Consider the following 27,710-nt stretch of genomic DNA (forward strand, 5'->3'; position numbering starts at 1 on the left):
TGGCCTAGTTTCTTAACCCTTCCTTCCCTAGAGAGCCGCGTTCTCGCTATCAACACCCCCCTGCTTCTGTTTCAGCTCAGAGGCTGAGCCGCAGCGTTTCCACGTGGCCACTTTGCCCATGCTTCTCTCTCCCTTCTCCTCTGCTGTGTGTGGGTTAAGCTTTGGGTTGAGTGAGTTTATCTGGTGTAACGTGTCCAACTACAAGTTATAAAAATTCCAACTACGATGGCCTAAACAAGTGAGGATTTGCTTTTCTTACGTCACGAGAAATGTGTAGGTAGGTGGTAGTCGTTCAGCAGCTCAGTGTCAGTGGGGCCGAGGTGTTTATAATCCCAGTGGCTACAGGTTAGCTGCCGCAGCTGGGCCAACTCACAGGAACTTCTGCAGAGAAAGGGTTGCCCAGGAACCGGGAGCTCTCAGCTCGGATTCTGACGGGGTGGGGAGGTGTAGATCATAACCCGATAATCCGCCTAATTAAACAAACTGCAATAGGGTGAGAATGTGCTGTACCAGAGGAAGTTAAGCAGGATCCGTGTCTTTTCATCCATTGTTAAGATCTGCAAAGCTGCTGGCAAATTTATCATTGTTCCATCAGTCAGCAGGGGAAACCGGGTGAGGGACAAATGGGGACCCTCTACCATCTTTGCAACTTTTGTATAAATTAAAGTGATTTCAAAATATAAGTTACAACACTAGTAGGAGAGATCTATAAAACCTTGTAAGTGCACACATCCTTGGAGAGGTGAGAGGATGTGTGTGTGCGAACGGCAGAACAAAATGCCTGATTAGCAAAGTGAGAGAAGAAATAGAGAGAGACCCTGTCCCAGGGTGGGCATCTAGTGGAGGAAGAGGCTGCTTGGGGCACTGCATCCCAGAGCGGAGTGTCTGGTTTGAGTGCCAGCTCCGCTTCTGATCCAGCTTCCCACTAACGTGGACTTCGGGATGCAGCAAGGACTGTTCAGTACTTAGGATCTTGCCAGCATGTGGAGACACTGGTCTCCTGACTTCAGCTTGGCCCAGCCCCTGCTATCGCAGGGATTTGGGACGTGAACCAGAGGGTGGAAGAGCTCGCTCTCTGCATCTCCGACCCCCATCTCTGTCTTTGAAATAAAATGAAAAGGGGCTGGCACTTTGACACAACAGTTTAAGCTGCTGCCTGTGATGCCAGCAACCAATATGGGCATAGGCTCAGGTCCCAGCTGCTGCACTTCCGATCCAGCTCCCTGCTAATGGCCTGGGAAAAATGGTAGAAGATGGCCCAAGTGCTTGGGCTCCTACGCCCATGAGGGAAACCCGGAAGAAGCTCCTGGCTCTGGCCTGGCCCAGCTCTGGCTTTTGTGGCCATTTGGGGAGTGAACCAATGGATGGGAGCTCTCTCTCTCTCCCTCTCCCTCTGTAACTCTGCCTTTCAAATAAACAAAATCTTTTTAAAAATGAAAAAAGAAAGAAACTGTGTTCAGATTTCTCACATGTGTGTGTATCCGGGGGACGCGACAATGCGAACATACTGTGTGGCCATGGGAGATTTTGTTCCCCTTCAGAGGCCACGTGAATGAAAACTTCTGGTCCCCAAGTCGTCCCCAGCCCGCATTCCCTGCAGCACACTAACGGTGCCAGCTCAGTGAGCAGAGGGAAGGGAAGGGATGGGACGCAGGGTGAGTCCGCTCCCTGGTGCGTGCTTGCAGCCAGGTGTGTTAAATCTTGTAATGGTAGGTGTGATTATCATCAGGGTCCCTGTCGGGAAGTGGAGCTGGCCACAGAGCTCTCAGTGTGGGCTTTCTCTGTAGGGCTCTGTTCTGCCCCCCAGGAGCAGCTGAAAGGAAAATGCTGCTTTGCTGATGAAGAAGTTTCTTGTTGGTTTTCCCCTCTTCTAATCACCATCTCTCAAGCCATCGTGCGCCAAGAGGTAATTCCAGGTTTCAGTGAATTCTCGGTGGCCTGTCGTCGTGCCGTCCAAGGACTTCTGTGGCAGAGGCAGCTGGAAAAGGAGGCGCAGGAGAGAGAGCGGGATCGGAGAGGGGAGGCGGCAGCGCCCCAGCCCGCGAGGCCATCTGTACATTTGCCCATCACATCACAGCCAGCGTGTTGTCTACTCAACACCATATCCACGTGGAGACAAAGACGGGCCTCACATTTATTCTTATAGAAAAACCTATTGGCCGGCGCTGTGGCTCACTAGGCTAATCCTCCGCCTGCGGCGCCAGCACCCCGGGTTCTAGTCCCGGTCGGGGTGCCGGATGCTGTCCTGGTTGCCCCTCTTCCAGTCCAGCTCTCTGCTATGGCCCGGGAAGGCAGTGGAGGATGGCCCAAGTGCTTGGGCCCTGCACCCCATGGGAGACCAGCAGAAGCATCAGCGCAGTGCTCCGGCTGCAACGCGCTGGCCGCGGCAGCCATTGGAGGGTGAACCAACGGCAAAGGAAGACCTTTCTCTCTGTCTCTCTCTCTCATTGTCTAACTCTGCCTGTAAAAAAAAAAAAAGAAAGAAAGAAAAACCTATTTTCTCTGCTTCCCCTGCTTGCTTCTTTAGGGCCTGTTATGTAGCTGATAACCTCGTAGAAGCCGGAAGGAGCCCCCTTTAAACCTGTTCTGCCTTAGGCTTGCTGCCAAGCAGATTGGCTGGGGTCCCCAGGAGAGGGCTGTGTGGAGGCCTGTCCTTTCTGTTGGCCTCCAGCCAAAGAGTGGGCCTTGTCAATGTGGAGAAACTGGACAGCACCACGGTACGAGAGGCTTGGGTAGTCCGTACACTGTAGCTTGCGTGGCTGTGAGCATTGTCAGTGTTGGGTGGCCACATTCCTGAGTTCATCCTGAAGACAGTAACTGGGGCAGCAGGCACCGAGCTGTAGCCCATGAGCCTGGCATCCCTTAGATAACAGCCGTAAGCTCTGGCCGTGACGTACCGAGAGCTCCCTGGTATTACCTCAGTGAGGAGCAGGCAGACTGAAGGGAGTCCAGGCTTAGGAGAGAGGAGAGGCACACGGCTGAGTTCCCACTGTCTCGGCTTTTAACCTGGGGGTGAGGGTGGAAGGCTGTTGGGCAAGGCACCAACACTGTCCATGTTCTGGCAGAGAAATCACAGTCGTTCTACCCGGGGGACCAGGGATGGAATCTGGGGAGACACAGCCGCCGGAGGAAAAGGAAAGATCCAGAGAGGATCCCCAAGTTCCGTCTGCCTCCATCGCTGGCAGCCCCCCGAAACAAGCGAGATAATTACAAGCTGAACAAATAAAAGCAGAAACTAACTTTACTCATCAGAGAAGAGCAGACTCTAGAGTTTCTATAATTTCACATTTATAATATCAGAGTTACGATCCAAAATTACCAAATACAGGAAAATGGAACATACGTTCTCAAGATAAAATCTGTTGAGGCCAACTCCAAGACAGTGCCTTGCTGGAATTTTTAGACAAGGATTTCTTCAAAAATAAGCAAAAGCTGGAAGCATCTTCAGAGGGGCAGGGTTTCGGATCCACGACGAACTGATGGCTGGAGCCAGGTTCTGAGCCGAACCCAGGCCTCCACCCCAGACTGCTGGTCGTTTTTTATAATGTTGGTTCGTGTATTTTATAACCCCTCATCCCTCATATACAATTGCTTGTCTGCTGGTTTGTTGAAGCAGTAAGTCAGACAACAGTTGCCACAGTGCGTGTCAAAGTAGTTAGCCGGAAGCACTCCAGCGCCACAGTCGTCCGAAGGGCACTCGCAGCCCAGGCGACCGACTGCTATTCTCACCCCCCGCACAGTACTCGGACTGCCACGGCACTCAGCCAGCCTCCTCTTATGCTCGCTCCTTTGTAAAAAACAAAGAAAAAAATTATTTGCAAGACAGTTACAGAGAGAGGAGAGAGAGAAATCTTCCATCTGCTGATTCATTTTCCCAATGGCGGCAACTGCTGGGGTTGGGCTGGGCTGCAGCCAGGAACTCCATCCAGGTCTCCCGTGTGGGTGGCAGGGGCCCAAGCACTCAGGCCTTCCCAGGTACATTAGCAGAAACTCAAAACTGTGCCTGTATGGCATGCCAGCATCGCAGGTGGTGGTGTAACCCACTGCCTCCTGGCGCCAGCCCCCAATGCTGATTATTCTTGGGAGTGATGTAAGACTTCTTTTTGTTTGTTTGTTTTTTGTTTTTTTTTTTTGTTTGTTTGTTTTTTTGACAGGCAGAGTGGACAGTGAGAGAGAGAGAGACAGAGAGAAAGGTCTTACTTTTTGCCGTTGGTTCACCCTCCAATGGCTGCCGCTGCCAGCGCATTGCGCTGATCCGAAGGCAGGAGCCAGGGGCTTCTCCTGGTCTCCCATGGGGTGCAGGGCCCAAGCACTTGGGCCATCCTCCACTGCCTTCCCGGGCCACAGCAGAGAGCTGGCCTGGAAGAGGAGCAACCGGGATAGAATCCGGTGCCCCAACCGGGACTAGAACCCGGTGTGCCGGCGCTGCAGGCGGAGGATTATCCTATTGAGCCACGGCGCTGGCCAGTGATGTAAGACTTCTTCCTTTTCCTAGCACCTCCATAAAGTGTCAACACAAGATGAAGAGTGGACTCCTTTTGAATGTTGGAGTCAGATAAAGTCCACCCGTCTTCCAGGTGCTTGCCAGCAAGGGTCGGCCTTTGCTGATCGGGGGGAATTCCTTCCTTGTCCTGGATCTTGGCCTTTACATTTGCTGCATCCAGGACTTCGACCTCAGGGGTGATGGTCGTTTTCACAAAATGTTGGTGGTGGGCCACAGGTGGCGGATCTGAAAGGCCAAGTAGTGAATTTTTTGTTTAAGATTTCTTTTATATATTTAAAAGACAGAATTAGAAAGAGATCGCCCGTCCTTTGTTCAGTCCCCAAATGACTGCAACAGCCAGGACTAGGCCAGGCCTAGCAGGCCTAAGCCAAGAGCTTCTTCCAGGTCTCCCACGTGGGTACAGGGGCCCAAGCACTTGGCCAACTTCTGCTGCTTTCCCAGGCACATTAGCAGGGAGCTGGATCAGAAGCAGAGTAGCCAGGACCTGAGCTAGTGCCTCTATGGAATGCTGGTATCACAGGCAGTGTCTTACCTCCTGCACAACACCAGCCACCCAGGGGTGATTTTTAACCCTTGCTGAGTCCCCCTTTGGACTCTAATGGCAGAAGCAGCTTCCTCATATCTTCATGAATGGTTATTTCACATTTCTGCTGGTGGAGGATCACACTGTTTATTGATATTGTGAATACCAGGCATTTAACAAGAATCCAGCCTTTGTTGTTGTTTAGTGTCAAGGGGCACAGAGGATTTAAAAATAGCTTTAGGGCCGGCGCCGTGGCTTAACAGGCTAATCCTCCGCCTTGCGGCACCGGCATACCGGGTTCTAGCCCCGGTTGGGGCGCCGGATTCTATCCCGGTGGCCCCTCTTCCAGGCCAGCTCTCTGCTATGGCCCGGGAGTGCAGTGGAGGATGGCCCAAGTCCTTGGGCCCTGCACCCGCATGGGAGACCAGGAGAAGCACCTGGCTCCTGGCTTCGGATCAGTGCAATGAGCTGGCCGCAGCAGCCATTGGAGGGTGAACCAACGGCAAAAAGTAAGACCTTTCTCTCTGTCTCTCTCTCTCACTATCCACTCTGCCTGTCAAAAAAAAAAAAAAAATAGCTGTAATCGGGTGGGTGGGTGGTGCAAAGATTAGGACACCACTTGGGGTGTGTGTGTCCCAAGTGCAGGGCCCAGGGTTGGGTCCCGGCTCCACTCCCATTTCCAGCTTTCTGCTGGTACAGTCTGGAAGGCAGTGGGCAGTGACTTAAGTAGTTGGGTCTCTGCCACCCACACGTGGGCCTGGGTTCCATTTCCAGATCCTGATCATTTAGGGAGCCAGCTGATGGGAGCTCTGCCTGTTTCTTTCGTTGCCTCTCAAATAAGTAAAATAAATAAAAATTTTTGAAAACATCCCTTTAAATACACTGTAAGTCTATAAATTGTCTCCTCCCCCTGTAGCTCTCACTGAGATGCCCTGGTGGCCATAGTTGCATTGCTGAGAGAGGCCAGGCAAACCGTGGCTCAGCATGGGCATGGCTTCTGTGAGCTGCTCTGCTCTTTGAATCAGAAGGCACTCGCTGTCCATCCCGAAGATGTGGCGCCTGTGTCCCGGCGTCACCCCGTGCCTGTCTGTGTAGGCCGAGCAGGGCTGGGACCTGGGGAGGAAGTGACACTTGAGCCCCACAGACCGAATGGAAAGTTCCTTCCTTTTATTGGCCTGTCCTACCCTCGGTTGGTGGACAACACTGGGGATGTGTTCTGTGCAGTGGGCACAGCAGAAGCAGGCTGGCCCACTCTGCAGACACTGCTCTTCCAAACGGAGAGAAGGCTCTGTGTGAACAACAAGAACCCTCCTGTACAAATGGCCTTTATTCCTCTGTAAACTTCAACAAGGGACTAGGAGATCCCTTCCAGAACTGGAGCCAAAGACCATTTCCCCATCCTGGGAGCATAAAGCTATGGCCGGGGGCCGGTGCTGCGGAGTAGTGGGTTAAGTATCTGCCTGTGGCACTGGCATCCCATGTGAGTACCGGTTCGAGTCCTGACTGCTCCACTTCTAGCTCCCTGCTGATGGCCTGGGAAAGCAGTAGAAGATGGCCCAAGTCCTTGCGTGGGAGACCTGGAAGAAGCTCCTGGTTCCTGGATTCAAACTGGCCCAGCTCTGGCCATGGCGGCCATTTGGGGAGTAACCAGTGGATGAAAGACCTCTCTGTTTCCTTCTCTCTTGGTCTGTAACTGCCTCTCAAGCAAATAAATAAATCTTTAAAAAAAAAAAAAAAAAAAAGCTGTGGCCAGTTGACCAAGGCAGGCTTCTAGTGGTCAGCCCGCCTAGCTGGCCAAGGCAGGCGGGTCTGCAGGGTGACGCTGTAAATTCCAGGTGTGTAACAAGAACAGTTTACAGGGTCAAGAGAGATGTACACAGAGGGATTTTAAAACGTGTTGTAAGGTTATAAATGTCTCCTAGCCCGAACACTTCCCTCGGCGCTCACCCTTAGGCATCCTAACTGCTGCTGTTCCATTTCAGTCTTGGAAGGAAAAGTCCTGTTAGGCCCTGTGCTAGTTTCCTAGGCTGCACTGAGAGACCTAAAACCACAGACACTGACTGCCCCACGTCCTGGAGGCAGAGAGTCCCCACGGAAGGTGTCGGCGGGGCTGTGCCCCCTTGGGAGCCGCGGGGAAATTCCTGCTCGGCCCTCCCCGGCTCCTCGGGGTCTGCGTGCCATCCTCAGCGGGCTCACAGCTGCATGGCTCCAGCCTCTGCCTTTGTCACCGCGTGCGTTCTCCCTCGTGTCCCAGTCTCGGCTCGGCCGGCGACCCTGGAGGACACCGGTCCTCACTGGCTGCATCACTGTCCAGACAAGGCCGTATTGTGAGAACCAGAGGCTAGGGCTCAACATACGGCTGGGAGGGCACGCAGAGCAGCGCCTAACAGGCTCCACCCTTGTGGGCGTCCCTCCCTGTCCGGTCATTATGGTTAGCTCTGGAGAGAAGCCTCTTCTGTATGGGGTGTCTGCCTGGGTCCTCTCTTCCCTTTCTTTTTTTTTTTTTTTTTTTTCCTTTAAGAGCTGGTACCATGTTGCTGAAAGACACAAGGAATAGTGGCTCCAACTTTGCCTCAGAGAAATGGATTCTGACGCTTGAGTGGACAAAGTAATGAGGGAGCCTGGAATGATCCTGGTCTTGGTGCCAACCTTTGAACCTCACTCTCACACACATCTGACTTTTTTTTTTTTTTTTTTTTTTGACAGGCAGAGTGGACAGTGAGAGAGAGAGACAGAGAGAAAGGTCTTCCTTTTTGCTGTTGGTTTACCCTCCAATAGCCGCCACGGCCAGCGCGCTGCAGCCAGTGCACCACGCTGATCTGAAGGCAGGAGCCAGGTGTTTCTCCTGGTCTCCCATGGGGTGCAGAGCCCAAGCACTTGGGCCATCCTCCACTGCACTCCTGGGCCATAGCAGAGAGCTGGCCTGGAAGAGGGGCAACCAGGACAGAATCCTGTGCCCCGACCGGGACTAGAACCTGGTGTGCTGGCGCCACAAGGCAGAGGATTAGCCTATTGAGCCGCGGCGCTGGCCACTTTTTTTTTTTAATTTATTTATTTGAAAGTCAGTGTTACACAGAGAGAGAAGGAGAGGCAGAGTGGGGGGGAGGTCTTCCATCTGATGGTTCACTCCCCAAATGGCCACAACGGCCAGAGCTGCACTGATCCGAAGCGAGGAACCAGGAGCTTCTTCCAGGTCTCCCATGCAGGTGCAGGGGCCCAGGGACTTTGGCCATCTTCTACTGCTTTCCCAGGCCATAGCAGAGAGCTGGATTGGAAGTGGAGCAGCCAGGTCTTGAACCAGCGCCCATATGGGATGCCGGCGCTTCAGGCCAGCGTGTTAGCCCACTGCCTCACAGCACCGGCCCCTTAAATGACTTTTTAAAAAGATTTATTTATTTAGTTGAAAGGCAGAGTTACAAAGAGAGGGAGACAGAAAGAAAGAGATCTTACATGCTCTGGTTCATTCCTCAGTGACCACAATGGCTGGGGCTGGGCCAGGCTGAAGCCAGGAGCCTGAAACTCCATTCAGGACTCACAGGTGGGTGGCAGGAGCCCAAGCACTTGGGCTGTCCTCCATTGCTTTCCAACTTGCATTAGCAGGGAACTGGATCAGAAGTGAAGCAGCCAGAATTTGAACCAGTGTCCATATGGCATGCCAGTGTTACAGGCAGCAGCTTAACCTACTGTACCACAATGCCAGCTTCTTCTAAAATGATTGTTTTTAAAAGTTCACCAAAGATAATTTTATATTAACTAATAAGATGAGATCAGTATGAATGAGTAGGCATCTTATTTGATGACTATAACAACGTTTTTGAAAAAAAAAATTTTTTTTTAATTTTTTAATTTTTATTTTTTGACAGGCAGAGTGGACAGTGAGAGAGAGAGACAGAGAGAAAGGTCTTCCTTTGCCGTTGGAAAAATTTTTAATGTTTATTTTATTTATGTGAAAGGCAGAGAAAGACAGAGCGAGAGAGGGGTCTCCCATTTGCTTGTTCACTTCCTGAATACCTGTAACAGCTAGGACTGGGTCAGGCCAAAACCAGAAGCCAGGAAGTCAATCCAGATCTCCCATGTGAGTACCAGCGTACTTGAGCCATCGCGTGCTGCCTCCCTGGGTGTACATTAGCAGGAAGCTGGGATCAGAAGCAGAGCTGGGATGCGGGCGTCTCAAGGATGACGTAGCCACTGTGCCCGTGCCCACCCCAGTGGCTGTAACGTTGAGGACCTTGCCCTTTATGATGCCAGGCTCTCACCATCTTCAGACTGGAAGACAGCTTTCATCACACGGAATCCAGTCTGCCAGTTCTCTACAGATCTGGTTGCACAGCCACCTCATTCTTCATCATGATGGATACCAACCAGCTCTACTCGGAAAACGTATAAGGACCTAGAGGACTTAATATATATTTGGACTTCATTTGACTTCTAACACTTCTCCCTGTATTACCTGCCACCAGGAAGCAGTGGACAGAGTACAGGTTGAGTAGCCCTTTTCCAAAAGGTGTGAGATGGGTAGTGCTTTGCATTTTGAATTTTGGGGATTTTGGAATATTTGCATGCACATGGTGAGGTGTCTTAAGGATGGACCCAAGTCTCAACATGAAATTTATGATTCATATACACCTTATGCACATAGCCTGGAGGCAATTCTATACAGTACTTTAGTGTACCTGTATTTTGACCACGATTCATCATCACCTAAGGTCAGGTGTGGAATTTTCCACTTGTGGCATCTAGTCTGCACTTAAAAATTTCAAATGTCGGAGCATTTTGGGGTTTTTGGAGCATGAGGGATGCCCAGTTGCACCCTGAAAGGAGAATCCTGCTGTTTCCTTTCCTAGAGCAGGCAATGAACTAGTTGCTTGACTGTCATCTCGGCTGAATCTCAGGAGGCTTGGAGGTGGGTGGTGGGGGAGGTTAAGCAAATTGCCCACAATCTCACAGCTCCTCGGTGTGGAGCTCTTTTAAAACCCTGCTGGTTGGCCGGTGCCATGGCTTAACAGGCTAATCCTCCACCTTGCGGCGCCAGCACACCGGGTTCTAGTCCCAGTCGGGGCGCCGGATTCTATCCCGGTTGCCCTTCTTCCAGGCCAGCTCTCTGCTATGGCCCAGGAAGGCAGTGGAGGATGGCCCAAGTCCTTGGGCCCTGCACCCCATGGGAGACCAGGAGAAGCACCTGGCTCCTGGCTTCGGATCAGCGAGATGAGCCGACCGCAGTGGCCATTGGAGGGTGAACCAACGGCAAAAGGGAGGACCTTTCTCTCTGTCTCTCTCTCTCACTGTCCATTCTGCCTGTCAAAAAACAAAAACAAAAACAAAAAACCCTGCTGGTTGGGACCAGTACTGTGGCGTAGCGGGTAAAGCTACCGCCAGCAGTGCCGGCATCCCATATGGGCTCTGGTCCAAGGCCCGGCTGCTCCACTTTCCATCCAGCTCTCTGCTATGGCCTAGGAAAGCAGTAGAAGATGGCCCAAGTCCTTGGGCCCCTGCACCTGCGTGGGAGACCCGGAAGAAGCTCCTGGCTCCTGGCTTCAGATCAGCCCAGCTCTAGCCATTGCAGCCAACTGGGGGAGTGAACCAGCGGATGAAAGACCTCCCTCCCTCTCTCTCTCTGCCTCTGCCTCTACTTTTCTCTCTGTGTAACTCTGACTTTCAAATAAATAAATAAATCTTTTTTTAAAAAAATGCTAATTGCTGATAACATTAAAAAAAAACTTGCTGGTTGACTTCAAATCCTGTGCTCCTGTGCCTCAGTTATTCTCTTACTTTATTATATGGCCAATTTTTTTTTTTTTCATTTGAAAAGCAGATAGATACAGAAAGAGAGGTCTTTTATCCTCTGGGTCATCCTCTAATGGCTGAAACTGCCTGGTCTAAGCCAGGCCAGGCTGGAGCCAGGAGCCAGGAGCCAGGAGCTCCACCCGGGTCTCCCTCATGGGTGCAGGGGCCCAGTGCTTGGGCCATGTTCTGCTGCTTCCCTGTCACATCAGCAGGGCTCTGGATCAGAAGCAGAACAGCCAAGTCTTGAACTCGTGCCCACATGGGATGCCAGCATGGCAGGCTGCGGCTCAACCCATCACACCACAACATTGGACCCTGGACTGTCCTTTTTTTTTTTTTTTTTTAAACAAAGAGCACTTAAAGATTATTTTTTAAAACATTTATTTATTTATTTGAAAGGCAGAGTTACAGAGAGGCAGAGAGAGACAGAGATCTTCCATCTGCTGGTTCACTCCCCAGATGGCCACAACAGCCAGAGCTGGGCTGATTCGAAACCAGGAGCCAGGAGCCTCCTCCCAGTCTTCCATGTGGGTGCAGGGGCCCAAGGATTTAGGATGTCCTCTGCTGCTTTTCCAGGCCATTAGAAAGGAGCGGGAATGGAAGTGGAGCAGCCGAGACTTGAACCGGCGCCCATATGAGATGCCAGCACTGCAGACGCTTTACCCACTACATCACAGTGCCAGCCCCCAAAGATTATTTTTAAAGCAAATAATCACAGTATTTAGTGAAAAACATATAATAAGCAGTCACAGGTTTCATTTCCCATGCTGAGAATGATTAAAGTGACTTTCTAGTCGACTGAGTATTTTACCAAGTTCTGGTTTCTGTTTAGCCTGATACTTTTATTTTCCTGTGAGTAGCAAAGTTCTCATCACTTCCCTATGACAAGTTAGTGCCTTAAAAATTGTGATGACTTTATACACCTGTTCCATTTATTTAGAAGCTTATCTTATTTTGCTTTGTCTCAGACTCAGCTTAATTTGCTGCCTTTCACTTCCTAAGAGCTAGTCAGACCAGAAGTGCAACTTTATAGCGTGCATTCCCACACGTGAGAAACCAGCCTCTGGTCGCTGGTGACTACCTGTTCTTCAGGGAACTCTGCTGTCCTCAAGTATGAGATCTGCGTGTGGGATAGCAGCCTGGCGTTAAAGAGGACCTCCAGCTAGATAGACCTGGAGATTTCCAGGGTGTTTTTTCAGGGCATGTATTTGTGCCAGATGCTGAGCCAGGAGTCTGGGAGAACAGGGCTGGGAAGGTCAGGAGGGGAGCAGTTCCAGGCTGGGGACAGGTGCAACCTGAGGGCAGGTGGTGACCAGGAGAAAGGCCAGCCCAGGCCTGGGCGGAGGGGTTCAGTCTTGTGCAAGGCCACGGCTGCTAACCCAGGATGTAGCACCACAGCTCCCTCTCCCCGTTACTTTGTTCACTTTTTTCTCACACAGTTGCTTAAATTAGATTCACCTGTTTAAAGTTTACAGTGCAGCATTTTTTAGTATGCTGTTCAAGTTGTACTTCCATCCATACCATCAAATCCCAGAACATCCTCATCACTCTCCAAAAAGGAAACCCCATACCCATTAGGAAACCCCATACCCATTAGAAAACCCCATACCCATTAGGAATCCCCATACCCATTAGGAAACCCCATACCCATTAGGAATCCCCATACCCATTAGGAAACCCCATACCCATTAGGAATCCCCATACCCATAGGAATCCCCATACCCATTAGCAATTGCTCCTCCATCTTCTGCCGTGGCAACCACTGATCTACTGTCTATGGATTTGCCCTTGTGGGTTCTGGACGGTTCCCACGAAGGGAGTCATACGCTATGTAGCCTCTTAGGTCTGGCTTCTTGCACTTAGCCTGGTGTGGCTGGGACTCATCTGTGTCGTAGCGTGCAGCAGTACTTCATTCCTCTTCATTGCCAAGTAATATTCCATTGTCTGACTCCATCCCCTTTTGTCCATGCATCAGCTGACGGACATTTGCGTTGTTTTTACTTTGGGGCTATTTTAAATACTATCACTCTGAACATCTGTACACAGCTTTTTGGGTAAATACGTGTATATACCCAGTGGGTATACATCTAGGAGTGGAATTGCTAGGTCATATGGTTGTTTTGTGTTTAACTTTTTGAGGAACTGCCAGACTGTTTTTAAAGTGGCTTCACCATTTTGCATTCCCACCAGCGATGTGTAAAGGTTCCAAGTTCTCCGGGTCCTCACTAACACTCGTTATAGTCTGTCATTTTGATCATAGCCATCCTAGTGGGTATGTAGTGTGGTAAGGTTTAGATTTGTATTTCTCTATGTTGAGCATCTTGTCATGAGCTTATTGGCCATTTGTCTTCTTTGGAGAAATGTCTCTTTAGTTTATTGGTCCATTTTTACATTGCATTAATTGACTTTTTATCGATGTGCTTATTTTTTCAATTTGAATTTTAATGTGCTTATTTTTTAATAATTTTTTAAATTTATTTATTTGAAAGGCAGAGTTAAAGAAAGGCAGAGAGAGAGAGAAATATCTTCCATCCACTGGTTTACTCCCCAAATGGCCGCAACAGACAGAGCTGGGCCAGTCAGAAGCCAGGAGCTTTTTCCAGGTCTCCCATGTGGGAGAAGGGGCCCAGGTACTTGGGCCATCTACCGCTGCTTTTCCAGGTACATTAGCAGGGAACTGGATTGGAAGTGGAGCAGCTGAAACATGAACCAGTGCCCATACGGGATGCCGGCACTGCAGGCTGCTGCTTTACCTGCTACGCCACAGCACCGGCCCCTCAATTTAATTTTTAATCCCAAAGTTATTAGACACATAATTTGAAGACAGTGATTTCACAAAGCTCAATTCAAAGATCCATAACTCTACCCTCCTCTATCACCCCCCATTCTCACTCCCCTTCATTAAACATTTTCAACTTGGTTAGCTCTTTCTTCAAATATTTACTTCTTGATATCTCAGAATTGTGCTTATGTTGCCTTTTTTTTTTTTTTTTAAGAATTATGTATTTGTTTGGAAGGCAGAGTTACAGAGAAGTAGAGGGAGAGGCAGAGATAGGGAGAAGTCTTCCATCTATTGGTTCACTTCCCAAATAGCCGCAAAGGCCACAGCTGTGCTCAACTGAAGCCAGGAGCCAGGAGCTTCTTCCGGTCTCTTCTTCCGGGTGCAGGGGCCCAAGGACTTGGGCTATCTTCCACTGCTTTCCAACAGCACATAATCAGAGAGCTGGATGGGAAGAGGAGCAGCTGGGAAACAAACCAGCAGCCATATGAGATGCCAGTGCTGCAGGTGGTGGCTTAACCCACTGCACCACAGCGCTGACCCCTATACTGCTGCTGCTTTACTTTTCAGTTCATTTCATGACTCCCTGCTAGATCTGCTCTGGGCCTCATCAGGGGTTGTGTTCATAAGGTGGAGAAAACTGGCTCACAGTGATGGGAAGGGGGCAGCAGAGTCTGGGGGCTTCGGCTTCCCGCACCTCTAGAGCCAGGACAGCTGCCAGCTATGAAGCTTGTTGGCAGGCTTTGAGATCCTGCACTCTCTGGGCCTCGACTTGCTCCTTTTTTTTTTTTTTTTTTCCCCATTGAAAGAGTTAGAAAAGAGAGACGGAGATCTTCTATCACTCCCCAAATTGCCACAATGGCCATGGTCCAGCCAGGCCAAAACCAGGAGCCAGGAACTCCACCCATATCTCCCACATGGGTGGCAGGAGCCCAAATCCTTGGACCATCTTCTGCTGCTTTTCCCAGTCACATTACCAGGGAGCTGGGTCAGCTGTGGAACAGTTGACTGAAGGCAGTGCTTGGATGGGGTGCCAGTGTGCAGGCAGTAGCCTTATACCCACTGCACCACAATCTGGCCGCCTTTAAAAAAAATGTATAGCTTTTTCTATACCCTTCTTATTCTAAACTAAAAAACCCAAAAAGATGGTCCTATTTATAAAACGTTGGGGCTCTTCCGGGACGGTGCTGGAGATAGTCGGAATGGCCCAGCGTTTGACATACCTGCTGTAGGCTCTCTTACAGTGCAGCCTCCAACAAAATCAGACTGTCCCAAACTCCTTGGATCAGAATGAGCGCGCCGTGTTAAGCCCAAGGTTGAGTGACTGTCGACTCAGCCAATGGTGAGATCCCTGTTCTCCTTCCACGCATGTTCCAGAATCCTGATGCCTTTGTACTAGGAAGGCTGGGAAGACACCAAGATCTGCCTGTGGTATGTACTCGGGCAGCCTTTGAGGGGTTCGTGCTGTGAGACCTAAAATCCTGATGAGGTTGTCTAAAACGGAAAGAACACGTCAGCAGGGCCTACGGTGCTTCCCTGCGTGCTAAATGTGTCCGATACAGGATCTAGTGTGCTTTCTTTATCCGGGAACAGGAAGTCGTTGAGAGTGTTGAAGGTACAAGCATAGAGTCAGAAAGCTAAATAAAAACATGAAACTTAAAAAAAAAAAGATTTATTTATTTATTTATTTATTTATTTGAAAGGCAGAGAGTTACAGAGAGGCAGAGGCAGAGAGAGAGCAAGTCTTCCATCCACTGGTTCACTCCCCAGGTGGCCACAATGGCTGGAGCTGCACTGATCCGAAGCCAGGAGCCAGGAGCTTCTTCCAGGTCTCCCAAGTGAGTTCAGGGTCCAAGGACATGGGCCAATTTCTACAGCTTTCCCAGGCCATAGCAGAGAGCTTGATCAGAACTGGAGCAGCCGGGGCACAAACCAGCACCCATATGGAATGCCAGCACCTCAGGTGGTGGCTTTACTCACTACACCACAGCGCTGGGCCCGTGAAACTTTTGAGTAATTAAAAAAAAAAAAAAAATTGTGGTCTGTGCTGTAGCACAGCGGGTAACTCCCTTAGGCAGCGGCATCCCATGTGGGTGCCGGTTCAAGACCCAACTGCTCCACTTCCGATCCAGCTCTCTGCCATGGCCTGGGAAAACAGTGGAGGATAGCCCAAGTCCTTGGGCCCCTGCACCTGCGTGGGAGGCCCGGAGGAGGCTCCTGGCTCCTGACTTCGGTTCAGCACAGCTATGGCCTTTATAGCCAATTGGGGAGTGAACCATCGGATGGGGGATCTCTCTCTCTCTCTCTCTCTCTCTCTCTCTCTCTTTTTCTCTGCCTCCCCTCTCTCTGTATAACTCTGACTTTCAAATAAATATTTAAAAAAAAATTGGAAGTGACCTGCCATTACATCATTGGCCACAGTGGTACTGCTTTAAAAGGTTGTTGTAAGATTCCAATGAGCTTACTTATATCAAACATTTAGAGTGTATGCATTTTAGAAATGCAATATATGTTAGTTATTATTATTAACCCCCTACAAATATATGCATTCCCCTTTCCCATTCTCCCTGAATAGTTACATTATAGTTTTTGTTACGCCAGCATTCAGTGTTTACATTATTATAACTGTAACTATAGCCTACAACTGCATCATATAATATACTGTAATTATATTTCCTTTCTTGTATGAATTCTGAGTTTCTCGAAAGTTAATAACTGCTTCAGGTTGAAGCTTGTTTCTTTTTAAAAAAAAAAATACTTATTTATTTGAAAGGCAGCATTACAGAGAGGCAGAGAGAGAGAGAGAGAGAGAGAAAGGTCTTCCATCCACTGGTTCACTCCCCAAATGCTGCAATGTCTGGAGCTAGGCTAATCCAAAGCCTACAGTCAGGAGCTACTTCCTGGTCTCCCACACGGGTGCAGAGGCCCAAGGATTTGGGCCATTTTCTACTGCTTTCCCAGGCCATAGCAGAGAGCTGGATCGGAAGTGGAGCAGCCAGGACTCAAACCAGCGCCCATGTAGGATGCCGGCACGCAGGTGGGCAGCTTTACCCACTACACCACAGTGCCGGCTCCTATGCTTGTTTCATTCTATGAGCTATTGCCAGTTCATCCCCAGTGCCTGCTTAAAAGTTTACAAATCTCTTAAGAGTTCCCAGCACATTAGGAAATGTAATAGCTTCATCTTCTAGGCATACCTCCTACAACCCTTCCTCCACGTGCTCTGGCCTAGGTGGTTCCTTACTCTCCACTCCTACTGCAGGACTTCAGAACAGAGCCCGTAGAAACCGATGACACTGTGTACAAGAACCTGTGGGCTCTGGGCCTTTGCAGGAGGGTGACAGCCTGGCCAGGTCACTTCATTGGGAAACTCCATACTGAGTACCTTGAAGTCTTTGCTGGTGGCAGAAAAGGATCTTCTGGTCTTCTGTTTAGGGGATAGAAGCCTGGCCGCAGGATTCCGAAACACGAGTGGAAGGAGAGCAGAGGTCTCGCCATTCACTGAGCAGAGACTTTCGCTCAATCTCGGGTCTAACATGGCGCTCTCATCTGTGCCTGCACCAGTCTCTGGTTGGACTTTCCAGAGGAAACCCTCCAGGCTTCTGCTCTGACTGGGGAAGGGCAGAGAACGGGAGAGGGCTAGGGCAACTTGACACAAACCTGCTTCCAGCCAGCGCGGCTGTTCCCCCAATGTGAGGAAGCGTAGTGCCCTCACCAGTGGACCGTTTCTGAGATTCTGTGATGCACTAGGCTTGCTTCTGGGCTTCTTAGATTTAATAATTTGATTCATCATCCAAACCAGGACACTTTGAGAGGGAAAGAGGCTACTGTTTACAATGCTGGGGTATCGGGCATCAGATGTTCTGTCCTGGGCAAATCAGAACTAGGACTCTAGGGTGCATTCAGGTGCTGGCTAGCACCAAAACTTTGTTGCCATTGCCTGGGTAAGTTGATTGGTTTGTTCTGACTACTAAATGCCATTTTTTATCCCTTTACTACCATTTTGGTGGGGTTTCAAGAGAGAGCAATGGTGTGTGCATATATTCAACCCATCCACTTCCCATCTTGCCCTCTATGTTGATGGCGAAAATAGGGATGAAGGGAGATGTGACAGGTCAGAGCCGTTTCAGTTGTAAGCAAAGAAACCTAGTTTGAACTAGCGTAAGCACGGGCAACTTTTTCACTCACTGCATCCAAAGAAGGGCTGAACAACCCTGTTGTGGGGAAAACAGAGGTGAAGCTGGGTGACTCTGAGATTCAGAAACCAAAATGCTCCACCTCTTGTCTAGCTTCTCACCTCTAGCTTCTCCACCTCTTGTCAGCTTCATTCTGTGCCCTGGAGTCTAGTTTTCCTTCTGTGGAAGCAACATGACCAGTGATGGTGACCTAGTGTTGCATCTTACGTTCAATACTCAGATTCCCTTTCTGGCCCCAAATGCAAAAATTCCAGGGAAAAGGCCTAATGTTCCAGCTAAGATCCCATGTTCATCCCTTGACTGGCACCAGGGGGGGCCTGTGGAGTTGCGGATTTGTAGAAAACCATGTCCAGCCTGTACTTCAGTCTCCAGCATAGCCATCCGTGAGAGGTGAGGCCAGGGTCAGTGCCTAGGACCAGGGAATACTCCTAGGGTTTCCTCAACAGGAACCTGTCCACGTCTATATGACATTAGTGATGGAGTAGAGATGTAAAGCTGGAAAAACAGGGACCCAGTACCTTACTGGGACTGTTAAACTATAAATGTTTGACCTTTTCTAGTTGCTAACGTGAGTGACAGTTTGGAAGCCCTAACATTTAAAACTGCTCCCTTGCTGCCTTTTGTGCATAATCATTTACATAGATCTACATATGTTAGAGCTTGGTTTGTCTTCCTTTTCTGCATCAGACTTAGGACATTTTATTTTCCATTGGATAGCTTTCTTGTTCTATACTCTGCTTGTTCTCAACTAAAAAGACCAAGAAGAATGTCCCATTTAAACATTGACAGTCACAACATTTTAAGATATTAGAGTTGAAAGAGCCCTGGGACACTATTTAATTTATATTTCATAAAAAATTTCCCAGAGGCTACTGACCTCATGAGCTTCTCCTTTGAAATAAGGTCTTCGTGGTCAAATTTGGGAAAGGCTGCATGCAGCTATGTACAAGGGGTCTTCAAAAAGTTCTTGGAGAGTATATATTATGAGAAAAGCTACTCTGCATGGGTTTCAAAATCGTTGGCACCAAAATAAACTTGTCTTTTAAATCCATTTCTTCATGAGGTTTGGAAGTCCCGTTGACTAGTCCCCTCTGGGAGAGTCGGTGCTCGTTGGCCTGGTATTAGCAGTCTGAGAAGTCCTGCAGCAAAGAAAACTTACAATTCCCTAAACTCCTTCACCCAGGAACCCTTGTCTCATCATAAGCATGCCAAGCAGTAATGCTCCATGGACATACTTTGGGAAATAACCCAGCCGTCGTGTTTTATGAATGAGGAAACCAGAGCTCATGAAGAGACTGTACGATTTCCCAGAGTGAATGCCAGGAAGCCTAGCACTCATTTCCAGTTGCTTCTGGTAACTCACAGTGGCCGAGTGCTAATGAAACTGCAGCAGCTGCCCCTCTTTTCCTTATACTCAATCACTCACTCGTCTGGAACAAGGTTCGTCTTCCCATGGAGGGTAACTCAGGGAGCGTCACTCAGCTGGAACACACATTCAGCACCAGGTTTGGGAAAATCTACTGACAACCCCTTCTCTGTGTCAGACCCAGCATACTTTTATTATAACAAATAATTCCACCACATATTTTGCCATGCGCCTGTATTCTTCTGAAAGAGAATGTACAGTTTCCTAAGCCAGGGGCATACTTTTAAAGTCAGTATGTCAACTGCAATATAAAGAGGAAATAAAGGAATCGTAGTTTATAATAAAATCATATAGATTGTAACGTGTAACTGTGGGGGCCAGCTCTAAGATGTTATGAATTATTCAGTTGCTCTCATATATAGAATCACTATGACTGTAAGAGCTATAAATGCAGGCTGATTCACATGTCTTTTATTGGCAACCCAGAAGTACCATAAATGACATCAAGTAGCCTGCTTTTCCAAGATGGTAGTAAACTGCTCTTTGTAAAATTCCAAACAAATCACAACATTGTCTCTCTGAGTTTATACGGTAGTCGTATTCCTAAAAAACATTCTTAATTGAGCATTTGCTATATGACAGAACTTAGGAAGGAGCCACAAAGATCATGAGAAAGTGGAATTAAAAGATAAGTTTAGGGGTGGATGGTTGGCCTGGTGGTTAACACCCTGGTTAAGATGCTGCTTCCCGCACTGGAGGGCCTGGGTTCGATGCCACCTCTGGCTCCTGACTCCAGCTTCCTGCTGACGCAGACCCGGGGAGACAGAGGTGCTGCCTGGAGGAACTGGGTTCCTGCCACCCACATGGGAGACCTGGAGTGAGTTTCCAGAACGTGGCTTCAGCCTGGCCTAGACCTATCCATTGTGGGCATTTGGAGTGGATCAGTGGATGAGAGCATTCAGCTTCTCTGCCTCTCAAGTTTAAAAAAAAAATTAAGATAAGTTTATTTTTGTGCAAAAAAATGTTTTGCAATTCATGCATAGTTTCTTCATAATATGTACTTTCCTGATATTTTAAAACATTTTGTGATTTATTTATTTTGAGAAGCAGAGAGACAGAGACAGACAGCTCGTATACTCTGGTTCACTCCCCAAATGCCCACAGTGGCCAGTGCTGGGCTGGGGTTAACACTGGGAGCCGGGAACTCAGTCCAGATCTCTCATGTGGGAACCCAGTTACTTGAGCCATCACCCCTGCCTCCCAGGAGACACTTTAGTAGGAAGCCGGGGGCAGGAGCTGGGGCTGGGTGTCTTAACCTGTAGACCAAATTCCTGCTCCTACCATTTGAAGCCTCATGACCGTGGGCTGAGGGTTGTATACAGCAAGTTAAGCTTCCACTTGGGACACCAGCATTCCACATCCATTCAGCGAGTCCTGTTGCGTCACTTCCAACCCAGCTTCTTGCGGACACACACTATGGGCGTCAGCAGAAGATGGCCCGTGTGTTCCTGCCACCCGTGTGGGAGGACGGAAGGAGTTCCAGGCTCCTGAGTGTGGCCTAGGCCAGCTCCAGCAGTTGTGAGCATTTGGGGAGTAAACCAGTGATGGGAAGTCTTACTTTCTCTTCCAACCCACACTCTGTGCATCACTCTGCCTTTCAAATAAATAACTTTTTTTAAAAAATCCACAAACTTTTTGAAGATCCCTGGTATACCTGAGGGCTTCACATGAATTAATTTCTTTACACTTTATAATAATCCCAGTTAGGCCTGATCAATAGCCCCATTTTAAACATGAAGAAACAGACAAAGTAGACAGGTAACCCATCCAATGGCTGTGAAGCGGCAGAGCAGTGGATGAGCCCAGGCAGGGTGGGCCCAGGACTCCCTGCACTGCTGTGTCCCTGTGGTCTGAAGGGCCCAGAAATGGCATCACCTGGACATTCCTGCAAAGCTCATGGCTCGGAGAAGGCTGCCTCGGGCCCTGGAAACCGGGCTATCCAAAAGCCTCCTTACTGTAGATATTTGCAGCTTGCCCAGGAGAACGGTGGGATAGGAAAGGAAGAATGTGTGGGCTAGCCTCGGACTCTGGTGCCCTGACCTCCCAGGACCCGCCAGTTGGCCCTGTTCAGAGAGCAGACAGGAGACAACCTGGCTTCTCCTCCCCGTGTTCCACCGTCTGGTCCAAAGCACAACCCAGCCACTTGAGCAATGGCCACGGCCTCCAGGCCTGCACTAGCAGGAAGCTGGAGTCAGGAATCAAACCCAGGTACTCCCGTGTGGGACGTGGCGATCTTTTTTTTTTTTTTTTTGTAACAGTTTGTTCTCAGGGCTTTGCATTTACATGTTCCTTGACAACCTTTTTATTTATTCATTTGATTTATTTATTTGAGAGGCAGAGTTGCAGACAGAGAAGGGAGAGACAGAGTGAGAGTTCTTTGATCCACTGGTTCACTCCCCAAATGGCCACAACAGCCGGAGCTGGACTGATCCAAAGCCAGTAGCTTCTTCCAGGTCTCCCACATGAGTGCAGGGGCCAACACACCTGGGCCATCTTCTACTGCTTTCCCAGGCCATTAGCAGGGAGCTGGATTGGAAGTGGAGCAGCCAGGACATGAACCGGCGCCCTTATGGGATGCCGGCGCCACAGGCGGAGGCTTAGCCCAGTGCACCACAGTGCCGGCCCCAGGATGTGGCAGTCTTACCCCCTAGGCCACGTGCCTGCTCCCCGAGTGAGGAGTTCTGATGAGGCGCACCCTACTTGTTGTGATGAGAGAGTGGTCCAGGCTGATGCTCTGGGGTCTGTTCCAGTTCATTACTCATTGCTCAGAGTACATCAGTGCCAAATAAATTTCACATCGTCTGAAGCCTGTGCTTGGGAACAACACAGCCAACGTTTCATGGGGGCTCTTCCATGCGCAAGCTCCCTGGGGCCTCCTGCTAGCTCTGTGACATAAACACGCTCATACAGCCCATGGACAGATAAGAAGAGTGAGTGCCGCAAGTCCGCATTGGCTCACAGCTCACGGCCAGGGGGAGGCACAACCCAGGGCACACCGGGGCTCCCACTGCAGCTGGGCTGTGGTTCGGAAGGAGCTGATTTGAACTGGCCTGAGTGAACTTGAGGAAGAGGTGAACATGCGACACACACAGATTCCTAGGAATGCTGCTTCCCTGCCTAGTGGACCATCTTGTATTTAAAAAATAAAATAAGAGGTGGAAAGAGAGACAGGGAGAGAGAACAGACGCAGAAAGAGCTCCTCCATCTGCTGGTTCACTCTGCATGTCCGGAACAGATGAGGCTGAGCCAGGTCATATCCAGAAGCAGTAAACCCGATCCGGGTCTCCGGCACGGTGGGAGGCACCCAAGTCCTTGGGCCATCGCCAGCCGCCTTCCAGGGTGAGCATTAATAGGGAGCTGGTGTTGGAAGCAGAGCTAGGACTGAAACGTGGGCGCTTCGACAAGGGACGCAGGCGTCCCCTGGCCTCTCAGCCTCTCCACCAAATGCCCGCCCCCTTCTATGTCTCAGCTCTCCCAGGTTGTCCACTTTCAGGATGGGAAGGGGACCGTAGCTAGAAAGATGTTTGTGAAATGCACATCTGCCCATGTCCAGTCCCCAGCTCCTCTGCCTTCAAGGGTTCCTGGTGTCCTAGGATACAGCCCGGACTCCCTCCTTCACAGGCTGCACGTCCCCTCCTGAGGCTCCGAGAAGTCCACGGCGGCGCCCGAACAGCCCTCTGTCCTCTGTCATGCCCCACACCATGCCCCATGCCGTTTCTCAGGCTCCAGAAGCCTCCAGCCCCCTCCTGTCCTTCTGATGGCTTTTTTTTTTTTTTTTTTTTTTTTTTTGACAGGCAGAGTGGACAGTGAGAGAGAGAGACAGAGAGAAAGGTCTTCCTTTGCCGTTGGTTCACCCTCCAATGGCCGCCGCGGCTGGCGCACTGCGGCTAGCGCACCACGCTGTTCCGATGGCAGGAGCCAGGTGCTTCTCCTGGTCTCCCATGGGGTGCAGGGCCCAAGCACTTGGGCCATCCTCCATTGCACTCCTGAGCCACAGCAGAGAGCTGGCCTGGAAGAGGGGCAACCGGGACAGAATCCGGTGCCCCGACCAGGACTAGAACCCGGTTTGCCGGTGCCGCAAGGTGGAGGATTAGCCAAGTGAGCTGCGGTGCCGGCCTATGATGGCTTTTTTTTTTTTTTAAAGATTTATTTTATTTATTATTTGAAAGAGTTAGAGAGGTAGAGGTGAAGAGAGAAGTCTTCCATCAGCTGGTTCACTCCCCAGATGGCCACAATGGCTGGAGCTGCGCCGTTCTGAAGCCAGGAGCTTCTTCCAGGTCTCCCACATGGGTGCAGGGGCCCAAGGACTTGGGCTATCCTCTACTTCTATCCCAGGCTGTAGCAGAGAGCTGGATGGGAAGTGGAGCAGCCGGGACTCGAACCAGCACCCATATGGGATGCTGGCACTGCAGGCCAGGGCTTTAACCTACTGCGCCACAGCGCTGGGCCCTGATGAGCTTTTCTTTTTCTTTATGATGCCACACTCTTTGTGAGAAGCCTTTCCTGCCCTCGCAGGTAACCTTAGTCCCTACTCCTGCAGTCTCTGCCTTCACCCAGGACTAGGGAAGACAGCAGAGTGATCTGCTCACCTGTCTGGTATCGGCAGAAAGCTGAGTGCCCTGAACACTGCTCCCGCAGACCTCACACACGGCCTCTTTGTGAAGGGAGCAGAGATGCACGAAGTCACTTCCCTGAGACTCACGGAACCCGGCTCTCGAGCTTCTTGGTACCCGTCTGTGCACTAAGCAGGCTTCTTAGGTCTTAAACTGGAAAGTCTGGGACTTCCAAAGGCTCCGGGTGTTTAGCTTTCCCAAGAGCCGAAGCTGTCTGAACAAGTTCCCTTAAGGAGGAAATGTTGCCTCCCTCGCTTGGAAACGCCGGGAGGGTTTTTGTTATAGTTGGGTTGTAGACAGGCTGTCCCCACTTCACTGGGGCAGGGAGTCCTGAGGCAGTGACAGATGAAGACGACGGGCAGTCAACCAGTCTCCGTCTGCATGTCATAGGGGCTTGTCTTGCCCCGACCCCACCGTGTGTGTGTGTTTAAAATTGTTAGCGCATTTATTTCCCTTAATTCCTCCCATCTGGGCAGAAGTTTCTACCTTTATGCCAGCTACCCTGGCAACAGAGTCAGCCTCATTTATTTTCTCCTTTCATTCTCCTACCAAGCGTGTCAGCAGCTGGTGCCCTTCTCTGTCTTCAGGATAATACTCACATACGCACATTTGAAAACAAATATAGTAATTTGGGGTAAAGATGCAGTCTTATTTTATGAATCAGAGTTATTTTCAAGTTACTTAATCACATTTTTAGAAAGATTTATTTATTACAAAGGCAGAGTAACACAGAGAGGAGAGAGAGAGAGCTTTCATCTGCTGGTCCACTCCCCAAACGACTATAACAGCCAGGGCCGGGCCAGGCCCAAGCCCAGAGCCAGGAACTCGATCCTTGCCTCCCTCATGGGTGGAAGGGACCCAGGTGCTTGGGTCATCATCTGCTGCCTTCCCAGGCACGTTAGCAGAAGGCAGGTAGGAAGTGGAGTAGCCAGGACTCAAATCAGCACTCCAGTATGGGATGCCGGCATTGAAGACAGCAGCCTAACACACTGTACCACAATGCTGGCCTCCCAAAACTAGTCAGACACCATCCTTTCTCCTTTCTGGAAGATAAAAAAACCTCATTGTTGACAATTAAGAGAAGTCCAAGAGAAAAAACGATCATGTCCAAATTACGTCAGCCTTCTGATTGACGCCTAGATTTTCACAGGCAAAGTCATGGCAGTGACCTCTGCTTTTGAAACCACGGCGTGTGCCGCTTGCTAAGTCTCCTGGATGGGATTTTCATAACGTCCAGCTCTACTGCATCCGGGGTACTAATGGATTGGTAGAGTTTCTTGGCAGGCACTTTATTATTGGGTTATTAGAATTACCTGGGAAGCATATATTTTTTAATAGCCTGAGCGCTAACCCTTAATGCTCGGTGTAAGGTGAGATCCAAGCATTTTAAGAGCTCTTCAGGGGATTCTCATGAGAAGTGGGGGTGGAAACCTTTTCTTGCCAAGGGCCATGTGGGTATTTATAACATCATTTGTAGGCTATACAAAATTATCAAGTTAAAAATTAGCTTGCTATAGATTTATCGAATTTTCAGCCCTGCCTGCGGTCACCTTGGCAGGGCCACACGAGGTGATTTCACAAGCCTTCTGCAGTCTGCAGGCCGGACGTTCCCCACTCCTGACAAAGGGAATCTTTCACATGCAGTATATACACTCTGGGCAGTGTAGCCATACTTTTTATGTTGTTGTTGTTAAACTTTTTTAGGATTTATTTTCATTTTCTTTGAAAGGCAGAGAGTTAGTAAAAGATCTTTCATCTACTGGTTCACTCCTCAAGTGCGTACAATAGCCAGGGCTGGGCCAAGCCAAAGCCAGGAGCCAGGAGCTCCATCCAGGCCGCCCATGTGGGTGGTAGGACCCAGGCACTCAGCTATCACCTGCTGGTTCCCAGGGTGCACTAGCAGGAAGCTGGCTTAGAACCAGAAGAGCCAGGACCTGTGCCAGGCACTCTGAGTTCTGATCATCCCATATCCTAAGTGGGGTCCTAACTGCTGCACCAAGCACCCACCCCAGCCCTATTTTCTAGTAGGAGTGGAATGCTTTCTCCAGTCTGGTCCATGCCACGTGTCTGTCAGCATATGATGCCAGCCCCACCAGAGCCTCTGAGGTGTCAGCAGCTCTGCTTCTCTCTGTCCTTTGCTCTAACCCTATAACCTTACATTGCTGACGCACCTTGCAGAGAGCATTGGATTCCACTCAGCAAATGCCCTATGGACTGTAGCCAGCACTTCCTTTACCCACAGTGCCACAGCCGACTCAAGCTAGACCTGAGACTGTGATCCAGGTACACCAGGGGTCATTCAGGTTGCCCCAAATCAAATTGGCAACTTCCAAAGAAAACCCAGGCCTTGGAGTCAGCCAACCTTTCCTTACTAGCCAGCTACATGCAAACAATCGACTGTGCCAGAGAAAGATCAATTCTCTCCACGGAGGCCATGCATTGGTGCAGGTGTTAAGTAGCTACTTGGGACAATTGCATCCCACGTCAGAGTGTCTGGCTGTGAGTCCCAGCTCTGCCCCTGATTCCAATTCCCTGCTAATGCACACCCTAGGAGGCAGCAGGATATGTGATGGCTCAAGTACGTGGGTCCCTGCCATGCGCATGGCAGACCTGGATTGAGTCCCAAGTGCCTGGCTCCCCCTGGCCCAGGTTCAGCCACTGGGGCATTTGGGGAGTGAATAAGCAGATCAAAGATTCATTCTCTCTCTCTCTCTCTCTCTCTCTCTCTCTGTGTATCTTTCAAAAAATAATAATAATTTTCAAAACTTGTCTCTATGGTCTACTCCTGCATGTCAGATTTCCCAGCCGAAGCTGTGTTTAAGAGCAAGGGGTACACAGGTTGACTAGACAGGCACAGGTTTCAGCTCCAGCTGTGTGTCCTTGGACCAATTCCAGGTCCTCTTGCCCCCCTCCCCATTCGTGAGCCAGGGCTGCTTCTCCCTCCCCGACAGGATGAAGCAGGGTAGTGTGTGCAGAGGGCTGAGCACAGGGCTGAACACGCGGGGGACACTGAACAAGTGGGAGTGATGAGCCAGTTTCCGGGGCTGTCCCTTCCCACGTGGGAGGCCCCAAGGACAGAAAGGAAACAGGACGTGCCACCCTCGGCAGGTGCCAGTCTGCGTGGAGGTCCTGCAGGGCTGGGGCCAGTGAAGGCTGTGGTCGGGATCACTTTCCAGGACAGTGCCCCCAGCTTCCTCTCCCCCAAGCAGCAGCCTCTGCACACGTGCTGCCCTGTCCCCGCCACCGCCTTTGTTCCATTGCAGCGCCTGTGGGGGTGCGGGAGAGCTGCTGCCTCCCTTGTCTGCTATTTAAAGGCATGGTGCAAAATGCCTCCACTACTGCTCACGGCCGCTGCTGCTCCTGTCTCGGCCACAGCAAGCTGCACAGTCTCTGACCCCTCGCAGCCTCAGCCTGGGCAGCCAGGGGAAGTGCCACGCCCCGGCCAGGGGTCAGCCGGCTACTACAGTTTGGGTCCTGGTAGGTGTCTGTGTGCCTGTGGCATTCTTGGCACCTGACTGGTTAAAAGCTTCCCCCTCCCCGCCCCCTTATCCTCCAGGGAAAATCAGACCTGGTCGCTCCCTCCCTCGTCTGATGGCCAGACACAATCCAGTAGGGGAACAATGCCATTTATCTCCGGGCCTGGCAGAGAGAAAGAACTTTGAAAATCAAAGGCTCCTGCAAAGCTCCATAACCTCTGGAGGATAATGATGCCACACTGAACTTGAGGTTCTATCTGGCAGGCGCAGAGAGAAACCCCCGGATGTCGGGAATCCCGCCTGTGCCGACTCCCCCGGTGCTTTCCGCGAGGTGTCTCCACAGCCTGCCCTTTCTGTCCAGTCAGCCCTCGTGTCTGCATTCGCAGCCCCACCGAGCTGCCGCTTGGGG

At 50.2% G+C, this 27,710-nt stretch overlaps 1 protein-coding gene across 2 annotated transcripts in view; it reads left to right on the plus strand.

Moving 5' to 3' along the window:
• The window catches only part of TANGO6 (transport and golgi organization 6 homolog), a 205,432-nt gene that overhangs the window by 167,462 nt on the left and 10,260 nt on the right, over positions 1-27,710 (plus strand). The gene's annotated exons all lie outside the window — the stretch shown is intronic.

This window comes from Lepus europaeus, chromosome 19 (genome assembly GCF_033115175.1).
Source record: "Lepus europaeus isolate LE1 chromosome 19, mLepTim1.pri, whole genome shotgun sequence".
NCBI classification, from domain to species: domain Eukaryota; kingdom Metazoa; phylum Chordata; class Mammalia; order Lagomorpha; family Leporidae; genus Lepus; species Lepus europaeus.